The sequence below is a fragment of the Elaeis guineensis genome, chromosome 4, assembly GCF_000442705.2.
Source record: "Elaeis guineensis isolate ETL-2024a chromosome 4, EG11, whole genome shotgun sequence".
In the NCBI taxonomy this organism is placed as follows: Eukaryota; Viridiplantae; Streptophyta; class Magnoliopsida; order Arecales; family Arecaceae; genus Elaeis; species Elaeis guineensis.
The window spans coordinates 111,629,634-111,647,867 of record NC_025996.2 but is presented as its reverse complement, the minus strand read 5'-3'; the positions used below and the strand labels follow the sequence as shown (position 1 = coordinate 111,647,867).

Genomic DNA, 18,234 nt, shown 5'->3' with positions numbered 1-18,234 from the left:
TAGTATTTCTTGTATTGTATGTGGATGATATTCTCTTAATCGAGAATGATATCCCTGCATTACAGGGAATAAAGATTTGGCTGTCGTCACAATTCTCCATGAAGGATCTGGGAGAAGCTTCCTACATCCTAGGGATGAGGATCTATAGGGATAGATCTAAAAGGCTGCTTGGCTTATCCCAGTCCATGTACATTGATACTATGCTGAAAAGGTTCAGCATGAAGAATTTCAAGAAAGGCTATCTACCGATAGGTCATGGAATTTTTCTCTCGAAGAGGTATTGTCTGACAACACCTCAAGAGAGAGAGCGTATGGGTAGAATTTTATATGCTTCAGCAGTGGGATCTATCATGTACGTCATGATATGTACACGACCAGATTGGCATACTCACTAGGGGTAGTGAGTAGATACCAATCTGATCTAGGGGAGAATCACTGGAAGGTTGTTAAAACCATCCTAAAGTATTTAAGAAATACTAAGGACCAGTGGCTTATTTATGGTGAATCAGACTTGAGAATTATAGGGTTTACAGACTCTAGTTTTCAGTCTGATCACGATGACAGCAAGAGTGTGTTGGGATTTATTTTTACCCTTAATGGTAGGGATGTCTGCTGGAAAAGTTTCAAGCAGCACATAGTGGCTGATTCAGTTTGCGAGGTGGAGTATGTCGCTGCATCAGATGCTGCCAAAGAAGCGGTGTGGCTAAGAAAATTCATCATCGAGCTCAGAGTAGCACCCTCCCTTGTTGGTCAGTTCTGCACTACTGTGATAGCTCTGGAGCCATTGCTCAAGCGAAGGAACCGAAGGCACACCAGCGGATGAAGCATATTCTATGCCACTACCATCTCATCCAGGAAATCATGGATCGAGAAGATATTGACCTTCAGAAGATCGACGGAAAGGAGAACTTGGCCGACCCATTCACTAAAGCCATTGCGGTGAAGGAGTTCGATGACTTCAAGCCAAAAATGGGTATTAGATACTACACCGATTGGCTTTAGACCAAGTGGAAGATTGTTGGAAATAGTGTCCCAAAGCCAATCGTCAGCCTGTTGACAGTTGTGCTCTTTGTTGTATTAGTACATAAATTATAAATAAATAAAAGTTATTTTGGTATTTTTCATCACAAATTATCATCTTCTAATGGATTCCTGTGTTGTGGTGAAGTCCTTAGGACTATTTAGACTCGACAAAGGAGGATTTATCGTTTAGTCCTTGAATCTGTTCGCGATCAAATGATACATTGTTACCAAGGACAACAATGTTTATCGAGCATAGGTCATTGTGTGCCATATAGGTTGGTTGTCCTCTTAACTAAGGAGTGTGGAGACACTGGTATGGCATACAGGTGAGATGTACGGGTACATCTATACTGAACGTGACCGACTCCGGAGCTATCTCTACTGTCAAGATTTGCTCTGATGAGATATGAGTATAAATGTCCCTCCGACCTGAGACCGCCACGGTGACTTGCAAGCAACTCACTGCACTTAGGCACTGGACTACCTAAATTTTTAATTCAGTGACGGAAGGCAGCTGGGTGTAGTCAAGTACTTGACTTGTTGGTGCGTGTGTCAAGATGGGATTGACCACTCTAGTTCAGGAGCTATGTACAGTCGTGTTTCAATTTAGTAAAACCTTGGCCAGGGTAGTCTTAGTGAGGAGTCACAGGACTGAATGAGTTGAGCACGACTCGGATGATCTAATCAGGGTTGACAGTTTAACCCTGAGTCGTCCTAAACACAGGGGTCAAAAGGGATAAATTATATAGTAACCATATTCACGTAGGTTTTGAGTATTGCGATTGTGACTATTTGACCTATCCGAATATCGGGTACCATTGCTAGATGATCACTTCGATTAGTACAGGAATTGGTTCCTGTGCTACCGACTTAGGTTTGAACCTGCGGGGTCACACACATTAGAGGTTTCTATCTAATCTGATGGCTGATGAAGAGTCCTAATATTCATGGACTATGAGTCGTACATGTCTGGGACTCTGTGATCGAGAATCAGGATTCTCTGATCACAAGTCCTACACATTTTGGGTACCGGGGTCAAGAGTCCCACTGGTTTGGGACTCTACGATCAAGGTTTTATATTGATGGACTTTGATACCCAATTGCCTATCAGATTTGGACTCAATATTTATGAGAGGTTTAATTAGTGATCTGATCACTAATTAACTCAATTTGATTGAGTAATTATTTTTGGATCAAGTCCAATTGAATTGGATTCAGTTGGATTTGACCCGATTAGGTTAAGTGTTGACCTAATCGTCGAGATGGTTTGGTCTCTGATTTGATCAAGGATTGGGCTTAATCAATTCTTAATTTGATTAGGATTTTATTAAGCCTAATTAAGCCTAATTAAGTTAGGTTTAAATTAGTCTAATTGGGCCTAACTTATTTGGTTCAATTAGGTTGGTTTAAATAATGAAACCACCTTGACCCAAACTCCCTGCGCCACCTCACATCCACTACGCCCATTTGAATTCACGAGAAGGAATTTCTCATTAATTTTTTCTCATGCAAAGCCCTCCCCATGCCCACTTTTATGTGCCATATGGATGGATAAAGTTGATTAGTTAACCATTCAAATTCAAAGCGTGTTTGAATTTGAATGGATAACTTATCTCTTGTGCCTTTAGGCTTATCCATCTTGTGCGCCACATAACTTACACGAGAAAAGGTTTTTTGTGAAACCTTTCCACACACAAAGAGTCCACACCCTTCTCTTCTCATGCCATAAGTGGATAGGGATGAGTTTATTTGCATTTGAATTCAAACTTAATTTGAATTCAAATGTGCAACCACTTATCTTTATCCTCTCACGCGGATAAGACACGTTCGATGTTGTTTTAAAAAGAGGAGAAAGGTGGGGCGTGCATAGAATTTTTTGGAGAGAAAGTTTGGGGTGTGAGGAACCTTTTTGCATGAGGTGAAGGTCCAAAACCTTTCGAGAGAAAAAGAAAGAAAAGAAAGAAAAAAGGGTGTAGAGTTTTTCTTAACGTACCCTAGGGTTTCAGCCTGGGGTTCGGGAAGTACGAAGGTGAGCTACGAGTGTCGTGAGCTCACCAAATTTTAAAAAGATCTTCAACATCTTCCCAAGCACGTCTGCTAACAATCCAAAGCATTCAAAGAATCGACAGACATCGATCGAAGGAGTTCGATCAGCATTGGCCGTCGAAAGGGCTCTACAACGAGCTAGCACCCATGAGGAGCCGATCAGATCGGGAGCCTCGTGTGGATGATCCACAGAGGTCAAACATACTGTGTGGCTGTATCACAATGATCAGACTCTCCTGATGGGATCAGATTGTGGTGATCGACTACCCGCACAAAGGTATTGTGTTCTGAATGCAGAACAGTAAATTATTTACTGTTCAAATTTGAATTTCAAATTTAAATCTATGCATGCTGTATATCATATTTAGATCCTAGTATAGGGTAAACACATCTTAATTAATTAGATTAATTAATTATTTTCACTATAAAATAGTGATTTTAAAAAGTTTTAAAATTATCATTTTATCCCTGCACTTAAATTTTGCTTCAGGACAATCTTTATTTACATTGAGAGAAACCTTTCAAGGTTCTCAGGATGAGTCAAATCAATTTAGCTTAGTAGAGACAGAAAAGATTACATGAGGAGAAAGTTAGGCTCAATCGAGTGCTAGCATGATTTTTTTGAACCTAATTGGATCTTATCCAAATCAATTGGGTTAGCCCAATTGATGACATCCAGACCCTAACCCTTGTTTGTGTGACCCAGTTAGTTTCAATTCCATATGGTAATGAGACATGTCGTGATCTCATCATCGACATCATCGAAACTCTTTTCGATGGACCAGAACTCTTCTGATTCAGACAATTAGAATGATCGATCATCAATATCATTCTAATTGCTCCCAAAATCCATCAATGACACCTAGCAGTATATGGTGGCAATCCATCAGAATTGAAGATGAACCTCTCGTGTAGCTACTTGTGTGATTGAGTTCCTCTATCATGAGTCCCGACTGAATTAGGATTAAGGTGAACTCGTCAAACCCAACATCAGTCATATGAATTAATCGATCGATCCGAGTCCGATGTGAAACCCCAATGGAAAACTCTTTTCCATTATTTTACTCTGCCATGGCCATGGGCTTAAGGACTCAATCTTTCGATCACCATTGGACTATTCCTTTCATCTATCGAGGTTGATAGATCCCATCTTGGTGCGATCTAGTTCCTACAATGAATATGCTATAGCCAACATACACCTCAAGATTCGAATGGCTAGAAAATCGAGTTATGGTGTAGTCAAACTATAACACACTCAAGGTGAACTATCGATGCACCTCAAGTCAAAGAACTAGACACACAACTGCAGCATCGAGCTAGTCATCGACGAGAAGGTGGACTTCCTTATGACTGCTCGAGCTGGTCACGCTCAGCACTCTCATTCTCAATGAATATCTGTACTCTCGCTCTGGTGTCTCCACATCGTAGACTCAAGATAAATCTATCCTAAGAAAGCGATCGTACACCAAACTTTCGGATCGATCACCATCGTCATGATGATCCTATGGTCAGGAGTGTTTGTGAGTTAGTTATGTAAATTCATGCCTTAAATTTTCAACTCTTGAAAATATGAATTTACATTCCCACTAACTCAAAGGATGTATTGATGCGTAGTCGTTGATAGCACCAAAAATAACTCTACTCACTATGTAGGTAGGATGAGTCGAGATCGTATCCTCAGGGATCTTGGGCTAAGTTGAGATTACAAAATAAAAGAAAGAAGAATTGTTTTGATTTAGAAAATAAATTATTTTAAAATTAATGTAATTAGAAAATAAAGAGCTTGAGAGTTTTGAATTAATTTTGCACTAGCAGAGTTGTATCTCATTTTTAGTTAAATAGATATGATTAATCTTAAAAAAAATACCTATCTTTTCTCAGCACATCTCGTACCCGTAGATCACGGTGTGTCTCCAAAAATTACTAGGTAAACAACTCTTCTTTCCTCGGCACGCCCCGTACCCATAGATTACAGTGTGTCTCCAAAAAGTAAAAGTTGTTCCTAATATTAATCTAACAGAAAAGCATAAATAAAAGTATATGAACGAGAGCAAATAAAGAACTCATGATGATTTAAATAAAAAGCATAATCTTTATTGCATATAAAGAAATACAAGAAAGTTTAGAACAATAAACCATCTCTGTGTCGTTACAAAATTTCTTCTCCACTCTCGAAACTGCTAGCCTAGCTGCTCATGGAGTAGTCCCTTTCTATTCCTCTATGCAAGGTTCTAGAAGAATTTTTGGGCTCCCCCTCCAATGAGAGTAAAAAAGCCTTTTTATAGGTGTTAGGAGGGAGGAGTTTTACATGATTTTTCGATGTGGGACTAAAGAAAATACTAAGGACTAAAAGATGGATGGATGAGATGAAAAGATCACAAATAGATAAAGAAAATATAAATTCTTCTCTTGAAGTATTTTCAAATATCATATTTTTTTCTTTTTAATAAGCATTTGTTTGTCACTGTGTCCACAGCATCAAATTCCCTGCAAACCTGCCTACCTCGCACCCGCACCCACACCCGCTGCCTCGCGCTTGCATTGCTTCCACATCACGCCCGCATTGCTTCCTTTTGCGCGCTCATGCACGCGTTAACGCTTCAAAAAGAAACTTTTTTATTCCAAAAAGAAACTTTTATTTCTTTACAATTACATCTATATCCTTTTGGGTTCCTTGCATAGTATCTTTATTTTCTATAATACCGTATGCATCCTTCTTTTATTTTTATTTTATTTTAAGTCTAATTTTCTTCAAACTTGAGTCTTTTTGATCTATGAATCAGACTCTTTATATCGATGATCACCTTTCCTGTAAAATATAAAAAGAAACATCAAATTCTTAATAAATAAAATAAATTAACTATAATTTTTTGCTTTAAATAACTTAAATTAAGTGTTTATCATACCCCCCAACTTTAATTTTGCTCATCCTCGAGTAAAATAGATGTATCAGCATTGTGTACCGACTCGATCTTGACTAAAAAGTTAGGTTAGGCATCCCAAAAGGTAGATGATACCTGGTCAGACCATTAAAGAGATACTTCATTGGATTATCAATTTGATCCAATTAGTGGTTGAGTATTTACTAAAAAAATTTAAGAGCTTTTCTTTCACCAACTCCCCACTTTACTCTTTAAATCCTCTAACTTAATGTGAGAGGGGTTTATTATCTTCTTGCAATTTAGTCTCCTTATTATCCACTTTTTTTTTTTAACATTGCCCACCTTTTTACACGAACCACAATGCTTACTTAGGCGAAAGGGCCCGGTTACTCAATAGGAAACCAATGTTATTTTTTTTTTTTTAATAAAAAATATATTTTAAGGAGATTTTTGCATACCTCGACCTTTCCACCCAATCTCTCATGAAGCAGATTCTTTATTGAGATCAGTAAGAAGAGGGTTGTAGAATCACTCCTAAAATTTGGTCTAGTCCAAACCCTACCATTCATTGGTTTTCTTAATAATTTATTCCTCAGTATCTCTAAAATTATCTTGATCGTTAATCATTCATTTATTAGGATGCCTAATTAACTCTTAATCAAAATAAAATTTCGATATACAAAACTAATTATTTCTTTTCATACTCGAGGATTTGATTAATTTCCATTTTCTTTCCCCCCCAACTTAATCTACATTGTCCTCAATGGAGTAGGAAAGCAAAGAAAATAAAAGGAGAGAATGCACCTAGGATAATTTTGCTTCAGAAGTTGAAGATAGCTTTATTGATTAATAGGTTCTTGTTCTAAATTCCTACAGCTGTAGTAAAGTAAAAAAAAATATGAAATCGTTGGTTGCCTCCCAACAAGCGCTAAGTTTAACGTCTTCAGCCAGACGTCAAGTTTGTTGATAGACTCTTCCATACAGAACGGTCCTTTATTCTTAAAAAAAATGAAGATCAATTAAAATAAAATAAAAAAAATTTGGGTTGCCTCCCAAAAAGTTCTAAGTTTAACATCTTCAGCCAGACGTCATATGCAATAAAACCAACAAAAGGTGGGCAATTGCTCATACTTGATTGTCCATGGAGGAGTAGTTTTATCGTGTGGTGTATCCAATAAGATGTTAACTTCTTTCATATATCCCTCAAAGTCATACACTCCAAAGTGAGCCAAGCAAGTATCTAAGGGGTCTGGTGCTAGAATTGTGGGTGTTGCATCTTCTATAATATCTTCTAGTGTATCTACTTCGAAGCAACTATCCATTGATGATCCTTGGGAAGCACCAAACACATTCAGTCTCAGTTTCTTATTCCCAAATGATACGTCCATGACTCCTGTCCTACAATTAATGCATGCATTTGTCGTAGCTAGGAAGGGTCATCCTAAGATGATGGGAATTTGTCTTGGTTTGCCACTTAGTTCCATATCGAGAACTAGAAAATCAACTGGAAAGTAAAACTCATCTACCTTAACCAAGACATCCTCAAGCATTCCACGTGGTTCCATAATTGATCTGTTGGCTAATTACAGTGTGACTGATGTGGGTTTCAGTTCTTCGAATCCAAAAAATTCATATACCGAACTAGGTAAAAGATTCACACTTGCCCCTAAGTCCAGAAGAGCTTTTTCAATGTTATAATCTCCTATAATACAGGAGATGATGGGGGCTCCTGGGTCCTTAAGCTTTGGAGGAGTGGCATGTTGGAAGACAGAACTAGCCTGTTCAATGAGGCATATTTTTTTTGGGATTTGTGATCTAGATTTACATTTTTGGGTGTACAAATCCTTCAAAAATTTGGCATAAGTAGGGACCTGTTTGATTGCATCTAGAAGGGGAAGATTAATTTGGACTTGCTTAAACAATTCCAACATCTCGTCGAGTCTTCCTCCCTTCTTATCTGCAGGAATAGGGTCTTTCAGGGCATCCAAAAATGGGGCTTTAGGCAAGTAAGATGATTCCGGTGCAGTTGGTTCATTCTCTATTTTAAGATCCTCCTTGTTCTTGGGTGATTTGGCTTCGGATAGAGGTTTAGGGTCGGTCTCATTGGTTTTACCAGTGTGTTCAATGACCATTCCACTTCTCAGAGTCATGATTGATTTGGCATGTTCAGAAAAAATTTCTGGGGTATTAGAGCTCTCAATCACAAATTGCCCTCTTGGGTTGCTCTCGGGTTGGCTAGGTAATTTTTCTCCTTTCCTCCTACTGAATGCAATCGCTAGTTGACCTATTTGGGTCTCTAGCTTAGCAATGAATTGTGTGCAGGAATTAAGGATCTGAGTGTTGGCTTCTAATCATTCTAGTACTTTCAGAATTTTTTCCTCAAAAGCTGAGCTGTGACCAGTAGTAGACGATTGAGGAGCATTTTAAAATTGATGGTATGGTCCATGCCTATATGTTGGGTCCTGATATTGAGGTCGAGGTGTGGCAGGGTCAACTACTGGTTGTGGTCTCCAAAAAAATTTGGATGATTTCTCCAGTCGGGGTTATAAGTGTTCGAATATGGATCGTTTCCTGGTCTGCGAGCTTGTTGGACTTGAGCTTGCTGAACCTGCTCGTGCACAAACTCAAGAAATTGAGGTGTGGCTGGGCATTCACTAACAAAATGGTTCAGACTTGCACACAATACACAAACTTCTTGGATTGGGTTAGGTGGAATTGGGGATTGTCCAGTATTTAGAAGACGGTCTAATTTTTCGGACAGTTCATCTACCTTACTGTGGATATCCATGATGTTTCCAATCTGATAAATTCCACTTTTTTTTTGTTGAAGCATGGGTTGTTCTCTAGAAGTGGCAGACATATGATGTAGGGAATTCTCACTAAGTGTTTCAAAGAGCTGCCAGGCTTCATCCTCACTCATTAGCATGAATGTCCCATCATATGATGCATCAACCATTTATCGATGTTTCTCTGATAGACCGTCATAAAAATACTGACAAAGTTGCCATTTAGGACAGCATGGTGTGGACATTTACGAATGAGATCCCTTAACCTTTTCCATGTCTCATGAAAAAGTTCACCCTCCAATTGGGAAAAACTGGTGATAGCTTTTCTAATTTAATTTATTTTTCCAATTGGAAAGTATTTCTTGAGAAATTCTCTCTGAAGATGATCCCGAGTTGAAATGGTTATAGAGTCTAAGGAGTTTAACCAATGTTTGGCTTTGTTCTTAAGTGAGAAAGGGAACAGTTTCAACCTAAGGGCATCATCTGAGAAGTTTTGGATTTTTACTGTGGTACAAATTTCAAGAAATTCATCCAAGTATTTGTATGGGTCCTCGTTACTAAGTCCATAGAATGATGGCAACATTTGAATAATGCTAGACTTAATCTCATATTAGGTAGCTTCTACTGGAGGTGCTTGAATGCATGGAGAGTAGGTATACGAGGATGAAGTGAAGTATTCTCTCAATGAGCGTGGAGGATTAGCCTCACCAGGTGCAGCCATGTTTCTAACTCAGATAGTCTTAAGAGTCTTTTCTAATTCTTCGTCTAATGGTTGCAAGTCGGGTTTTAGTGATCGTCGACCTAACATGCAACTAAAAGGTCTATGTAGGACTATCTAGTCTGTTAAGGATTTTTTTTTTTTATTAAGAGGAGAAGAGAAGAGAGAAAAGAGTTCTAAAGAAGAGATCCTAAGAAGTCCTAAAACTAATAGAAAAATTAGTTGTGGTTAGATTTTAATTACAATCAAGTTAGCATGCAGTGGACTCTCTATCCGAAAGTTACCCTAGTTCTAGACAGCTCCTAACTATAGTTAGCCTTCAAGCCCTCCAAGTCGGAGCTTGACCAACCAACTGGCCAGGTAAGTGTAAGGTTGGTGGGAGTCCCCCCGTTGCTTTTCTTAGACACCAATTAAATTGACCAGGTCAGCGAATGGAACCAATTAAAAACCATCTTCCTTCGGGCCCAGTCGTCCTGCAAACCACCTGCCTAGTCACCAGCTCTGACCAAGTCTAACCCGGTTCAACTCTCAGGGTCACTTGTCCTAATGAGCTCGAAATCTTTAGGGGCCAACGTCTAATTAATTTTAGATTAAGGTCTAGGTTATGCAAATGCAAGGGAGTGATTTGTGGGCCAAGGAAAGGTGATCAAATCTCCACCTTATCTGATTAATGGGTTATTGCCCTTAAGATTAATTATGGAGATGAGATGCAAAGAAACAAGGTGTCCAATCAAGTTAGAAATTTTTATATTTGAGGTTACGCTATTTTAGTTAAGTGTTATGAAATAGCAGTGGCTATTTTTTTTTTTAATTCAACCATGCCAAGATCCCCGGCAACAGCGCCAAAATTTGATGCGTAGTCGTTGATAGCATCAAAAATTAACTCTACTCACTACGTAGGTAGGATGAGTCGAGATCGTATCCTCACGGACCTTGGGCTAAGTTGAGATTACAAAATAAAAGAAAGAAGCATTGTTTTGATTTAGAAAATAAATTATCTTAAAATTGATGTAATTAGAAAATAAACAGCTCGAGAGTTTTGAATTAATTTTGCACTAGCAGAGTTGTATCTCTTTTTTAATTAAATAGATATGATTAATCTTAAAAAAAATACCTATCTTTCCTCGGCACACCCCATACCCGTAGATCACGGCGTGTCTCCGAAAATTACTAGGTAAACAACTCTTCTTTCCTCAGCACGCCCCGTACCCGTAGATCACGGCGCATCTCTGAAAAGTAAAAGTTATTCCTAATATTAATCTAACAGAAAAGCATAAATAAAAGCATATGAACGAGAGTAAATAAAGAACTCATGACGATTTAAATAAAAAGCATAATCTTTATTGCATATAAAGAAATACAAGAAAGTTTAGAACAATAAACCATCTCTGTATCGTTACAAAATTTTTTCTCCACTCCCGAAACTGCTAGCCTAGCTGCTCATGGAGTAGTCCCTTTCTATTTCTCTATGCAAGGATCTAGAAGAATTTTTGGGCTCTCCCTCCAATGAGAGTACAAAAGCCTTTTTATAGGTGTTAGGAGGGAGGAGTTTTACATAATTTTTCGATGTGGGACTAAAGAAAATACTAAGGACTAAAAGATGGATGGATGAGATGGAAAGATCACAAACAGATAAAGAAAATACAAATTCTTCCTCTTGAAGTATTTTCAAATATCATATTTTTTTCCTTTTAATAAGCATTTGTTTGTCACTGTGTCCACAGCATCAAATTCCCCACGAACCTGCCTGCCTCGCGCCTGCGCCGACGCCCGCTGCCTCATGCCCGCGTTGCTTCCTTTTGCATGCTCACGCATGTGTTAACACTTCAAAAAGAAACTTTTTTATTCCAAAAAGAAACTTTTATTTCTTTACAATTACATCTATATCCTTTTGGGTTCCTTGTATAGTATCTTCATTTTCTATAATACCGTATGCATCCTTCTTTTATTTTAATTTTATTTTAAGTCTAATTTTCTTCAAATTTGAGTCTTTTTGATTATGAATCAGACTCTTTATATCGACGATCATCTTTCCTGTAAAACATAAAAAGAAACATCAAATTCTTAATAAATAAAATAAATTAACTATAATTTTTTACTTTAAATGACTTAAATTAAGTATTTATCATGTATCACAGACACAATGTACACAATGTGATAGAAGAATAATCTTTTTATTTATTTATAGATAAAATTATAAATTTATCCTTAGATTTGTATAGGAATGTGTCAGCCGATCTGGCATCTAGGGCACACATCTAACAAACTCTCACTTGACCTAATGCCAATTGGCTATATATCTAAGTCCCATTTTCTCAAGGTGGGCTTCGATCTTCTGTTGGCCCAATGGCTTAGTCAGCAGGTTTGCCACATTATCTGTAGAGTTGACTCTCTTGACCTCGACATAACCCTTTTCGAGGTAATCATGGATCAGATGGAATTGCCGCTCGATGTGCTTGGACTTCTGGTGAGACTTTGGCTCCTTAGCTAGGGCTATGGTGCCATTATTATTGTAGTAAAGAGGGATGGCATCCGATGACATCACTCCAAGCTCTGCGGCAAACTTCTTGTACTAGAATGCATTCTTCACAGCTTTTGATGCAGCAATATACTCTGTCTCCATGGTGGAATCAGCAATCACCGTCTGCTTGGAACTCTTCCAGCTGACTGCACTACCATTGCAAATGAACAAACTCCTAGATGTCGACTTTCGATCATCTATATCAGACATAAAGTCTGAGTCTGTATATCCCTGAATCTAGAGTTCTCCATTCCCAAATATAGAAACATATTTTTAGTCCTTCTCAAGTACTTAAGAATACATTTCACAGAAGTCCAGTGCTCTTTGCCTAGATTCGACTGATATCTACTTGTGACACTCACAGCATGGGCTATATCAGGTTGTGTACATAGCATGGCATACATGAAGCTCCCTATTGCTGAAGCATAAGGGATCTTGCTCACGCGTTCAATCTCCTCAGGTGTGCTAGGGCACATCTTCTTGGAGAGATGAATGCCATGTCTAAAAGGTAATAAACCTCTTTTGGAGTTTTTCATGCTAAACTTTTTTAGCACCTTCTCTATGTACATCTTCTGTGAAAGTCTGAGCATCCTATTTGGTCTATCTCTATAAACCTTAATACCCAGTATAAAGGATGCCTCTCCTAGATCTTTCATAGAGAACTCCTTAGACAACCATACTTTGACTAAGATCAACATGGAAATATCATTACCAATTAGGAGGATGTTATCTACGTACAATACGAGGAAGACAACTACACTCCTACTGACCTTTTTGAATACACATGGTTCCTCCTCGTTCTTGATGAAACGAGTATTCCAACTCCGAGATGCTTGCTTAAGTCCATAAATGGACCTTTGCAGCTTGCAGATCTTGTGAACATCATCACTAAATGTGAAACCAAGTGGCTATTCCATATAGATATCTTTCTTAAGATGTCCATTTAAGAACGTCGTTTTCACATCCATCTGCCATTTTTCATAATCGAAATAGGCTGCAAGCAAGCAATGTGCAGATGGATTTTAGCATGGCTACGGGCGAAAAGATATCCTGATAGTTAATGCCTTCGTGCTGACTATAATCTTTTGCTACGAGCCTAGCCTTGAATGTCTCCACATTCCCATCTGCACCTTTCTTTCTCTTGAAGATCCATTTACACCTAATAGGTACAATACCTTCAGGTGGATCTACCAAGGTCCAGACTTGGTTTGAGTGCATCGAGTCAATTTCTGATCTCATTGCCTCTAACCATTTTTCGGAGTCGATATCTGATATCGCCTTGTCATAGTTCTTGGGGTCAACACCATGAGCCCCATTTCTCGTGAGAAATATTTCCTGTACTTCCTCTTATATGGTACCTAAGTACCTTTCAGGAGGACGAGAAATCCTAGTCGATCTACGAGGTGGAAGAGGTTGTGTTAGGACTGGTTCTGATTGATTAGGTTCCTCAGGTTCTTTAGCTCGTTGCTCTTGGGAGACATTCTCTTTGAGCTTAATTATTCTTCCGATGCCACCATCTTGAATAAACTATTTTTCAAGAAAAATAGCATTTTGACTCACAATCACATTATGATCTTTTGAAATATAAAAATAGTATCCTAATGACTCTTTAGGATATCCTATGAATCAAGCTTTATAAGACCTGAACTCTAACTTGTCCGCCTGCTATCTCTTGACATGAGCTGGACAACCCTAAATTTTGAGATGATTCAGACTTGGCTTCTTACCATGCCATATCTCATACGGTGTGGTAGGAACGGTTTTAGAGGGAACCCTAATTCAATACATAAATTACTGTCATGAGACAATATCCCCAAAGAAATTCAGGGAGGTCCATGAAGCTCATCATGGAACGGACCATATCTAATAGAGTCTGGTTTCTCCGTTCTGAAACCCTATTGAGCTGAGGCGTTTCAGGTGGAGTCCATTGAGAGATTATGCCATTTTCCATAAGATAGTCTAGGAACTTCCAACTAAGGTATTCACCTCCTCGATCTGATCGAAGAACCTTAGTGGGCTTTCCTATTTATTTTTCTACCTCATGTCTGAATTCTTTGAACCTTTCAAAAGCTTCAGACTTGTGTTTCATTAGAAACACATATCCGTACCTAGACATATCATCGGTAAAGGTAATGAAGTAGATGTAGTTGCCTCTAGCTGACGCATCAAATGGGCCGCACACATCCGTTTGTACTAGGGCAAGTAGGTCTGTGGCGCTTTCCCCATGTCCCATAAAAGAAAGCTTGGTCATTTTGCCTTGAAGGCATGATGCACAAACTGGATATGACTCGAAAGTCAACAAACTCAATAGCTCAGATTTCTCTAATTTGTTAACCCTGTCTTCCACTATATGACCTAGCCTTAGGTGCCACAGATACCTATCATTTAGACTATCTCTAGGCCTTTTAATTCCTATGGCATTCACATTTTGCTCAATATTAAATACAGATACATCAATATGTAGCTGATAGAGACCGTTAATAAGAAAACCATCTGCAACTCTATTATTTTCATAAAAAAATGTTACAATGGTCCTTATGAAAACTAATCACATAGCCTTCTTGTGCTAAACATGAAACAGAAATTAAATTCCTACTTGCTGCAGACACATAATAACAGTCTCTTAAAACTAAATCTAATCCTAATGATAATCGCAGAAGGTAGGTTCCCATGGTCACGACAGTAACTCTTGCTCTGTTCTCAATGCATAGGATCATCTACCCATCCCTCAGCCTCCTGCTCTCCTCAAGATCCTACATAGAAGTGCACAAATGAGCACTAGAACCAGAGTCAAGCATCCAACTGGATGCAGAAGAAATCGTAAGATTAGATTCTAAAATGAGCATACCTCCAGAAGGACCATCCTTCTTGTTCTTCAGGATTGTTAGGTACTGAGGATAGTTCCACTTCCAATGGCCGTCTGATTGGCAGTGAAAATATTTTCTCTTATCAGCAGCCTTCTTCTTCGGTTCTGTCTTCTTCTTCTTGCCATCTACCTTCTGCTTCTTTGCAGACTTCTTTTTCTTTCCAAAAGACTTTTTCTTGAATGAAGTCCGCTCCATAGTAAGAGCTGAGCCTTTTGAACCCTTCATAGAAAGCTCAGCCGTAACCAGCATGTTCATTAACTCGGCCATGGTATACTACATCTTATGCATGTGAAAGTTCATGATGAACTGACCATATGCATTGAACAAGGACTGAAGGATCACATCAATCTGAAAATCCTTGTCTAAAATGATATTGAGCTTCTTAAGCTCCTCAAGATCCTTGATCATTATCAAACAATGATCTTGGACTGATTGCCCAACACGCATCTTGACCTTAAAAAGTCTTTGACAGACTTGATACTTGGCCACGTGACTCTGTTCACCAAACAACTCTTGTAGGTGAGCCAACATTTGGCGGGTAGTCAAAATATTCTCATGTTGGAGCTGCAAGTCATCAGACATTGCACCCAATATGTAGTACCTTGCTTCGTTATCATCATCCATCCACTTTTTTATAGATGCTCTCTGTTCAGCAGTCAGACATGCTGGTATGGCAGGTGGGTCCTGATCCAAGACATGAGTCAATTTTTCAGAACCCAGAATAATTCTGTAATTCCTCAACCAGTCCTTGAAATTAGATCTAGTCAGTCTATGGGTGTCTAGAATTTTGGTCAGGGGTTTGAGGCAGACATATTTTCTATAGAGAGTCAAAAATTTCTAGTTAGATTTTGTAATCAGACTCATCCAATTGGTTTAGAATTTTTATTTTTATACAAATTAGGCTCTCACTATTTTCTCAGATCCCTACACTTTTGTTGGGTGTAAACCCCCCCCAGCCGAAGTTCGTATCAGGAGTGACCCCTCGGGGATTCTACCGGCGTCCGACCTACAGCAGCAGGAAGACTTCATCCGGACTCCTACGGGAGCTGGACTCCATCTCCAACTTCAGCAGCAGGAAGACTTCGTCCGGACTCCTACGGGAGCCGGACTTCATCTCCAACTTTGACTACAGGAAGACTTCGTCTGGACTCCTACGGGAGCCGGACTCCATCTCCAACCTCGACAGTGGGAAGACTTCGTCCGGACTCCTACGGGAGCCAGACTTCATCTCCAACTTTGACTACAGGAAGACTTCGTCCGGACTCCTATGGGAGCCGGACTCCATCTCCAACCTCAACAGCGGGAAGACTTCATCCGGACTCCTACGGGAGCCGGACTTCATCTCCAACTTCGACTACGGGAAGACTTCGTCCGGACTCCTACGGGAGCCGGACTTCATCTCCAACTTCGACTACAGAAAGACTTTGTCCAGACTCCTACGGGAGCTGGACTTCATCTCCAACTTCGACTACAGGAAGACTTCGTCCAGACTCCTATGGGAGCCGGACTCCATCTCCAACCTCGACAGCGGGAAGACTTCGTCTGGACTCCTATAGGAGCTGGACTTCATCTCCAATTCGACTATGGGAAGACTTCGTCCGGACTCCTACAGGAGCCAGACTTCATCTCCAACTTCGACTACAGGAAGACTTCGTCCGGACTCCTACGGGAGCCAGACTTCATCTCCAACTTCAACTACAGGAAGACTTCGTCCGGACTCCTACGGGAGCCGGACTCCATCTCCAACCTTGACAGCGGGAAGACTTTGTCCGGACTCCTACGGGAGCCGGACTTCATCTCCAACTTCGACTACGGGAAGACTTCGTCTCCAACTTCGACTACAGGAAGACTTCGTCCGGACTCCTATGGGAGCCATACTTTATCTTCAACTTTGACTACAGGAAGACTTCATCCAGACTCCTACGGGAACCGAACTCCATCTCCAACCTCGATAGCGGGAAGGCTTCGTTCGGACTCCTACGGAGCCGGACTTCATCTCCAACTTCGACTACAGGAAGACTTCATCCGGACTCCTACGGGAGCCAGACTCCGTCCCCGACTTCAGCAGCAGGAAGACTTCGTCCGGACTCCTACGGGAGCCGGACTTCATCTCCAACTTCGACTACAGGAAGACTTTGTCCGGACACCTACGGGAGCCAGACTCCATCTCCAACCTCGACAGCGGGAAGACTTCGTCCAGACTCCTATGGGAGCCGGACTTCATCTCCAACTTCGACTGCAGGAAGACTTCGTCCGGACTCTTACGGGAGTCAGACTTCATCTCCGACTCCAGCTGCAGGTAGGCTTTGTCCGGGCTCCCACGGGAGCCGGACTTTTGCCCTGAACTCCTGCTGAAGGTCTCGATCGAGATTCCTCAACAAATGATCCCCATCCAGGCTTCTTCAGAAATCAGACTCCAACCGAACTTCGGCCACAACTCTACTCCACTCCCTGCGGTGGATCCTACGCAGCTCCATCGCTCCCTGGCAGGCCGTAGTAACAGCCACAACTCTACTCCACTCCCTGCAGTGGATCCTACGCGGCCCCATCACTCCCTGGTAGGCCGCAGCAACGGCCATGATTCAGCTCCACTTCCTGCAATGGATCCTGTGCAGTTCCACCACTCCCTGGCGAGTCGCGACAACGGATGCCGCTCCACTCCCTATAACTGATTACACGTGGCGAGCCATGGTGACAGCCACGACTCCACCCCCATTACTCTTCATGATAAATTCTTCCTAGCTCCATATGGCCCACGACGAGGTGATCATAAACAGTCGCTATCAATCCTTTGCTCCCCCCACCTATAAAAGGGGGATCCCAGATACGTTATTCTCCAAGCTCTCATTTTTACCTAGAAACTCTGCTAAAATTTTCGTTCGAGCACTCCATTTTTATTGAGGCAGAGAACTGACTTGAGCATCGGAGGGTCTTACCGGAGCAACCCCACCTCCGGTTTAGACTTCTTTTGCAGGTCCCGACGGCGACCGCGACTCCCTCGACTCCAGCTTCTCCGACGCAGGCAGATTTTTGCACCAACAGGATTGACGCTAGAGGAAGGGTGCGTGTCTTCACAGTACCCTTGCTCTTAAAGGAGCGCTCAACGGGACTGCCTCTAGTCATCTTCTCCGACATCCACTCCTCCTTCCCCCACTAGATCCTCACCCGATGCCTTCTCGCGGAGTATCCACACTCCGATTTCCCAGGCCCCACATCCTGTGGCAACGGTCGCCGGCATGGAGCGGTCGGACAATCGGCCTCCGACGGATTTCGCCAACACCATCTCGGGAGGATCTCGGTAGGAAGCAACCAACATACTGGCCGTACCCCCCAAGCGACAAAAGATTGAGGAGCACATGACCTTTACTGAAGAAGATGCTCAGGGAGTCAA

The 18,234-nt window shown here is 40.8% G+C and overlaps 1 non-coding gene across 1 annotated transcript; it reads left to right on the top strand.

Annotated features, from left to right (window-relative positions):
- The first annotated feature begins 8,964 nt into the window (after nucleotides 1-8,964).
- On the top strand, nucleotides 8,965-9,070 carry LOC140857622 (small nucleolar RNA R71). The gene has a single exon (XR_012141114.1). It is a non-coding gene; the product is annotated as a small nucleolar RNA R71 (small nucleolar RNA).
- Nucleotides 9,071-18,234: the final 9,164 nt, after the last annotated feature.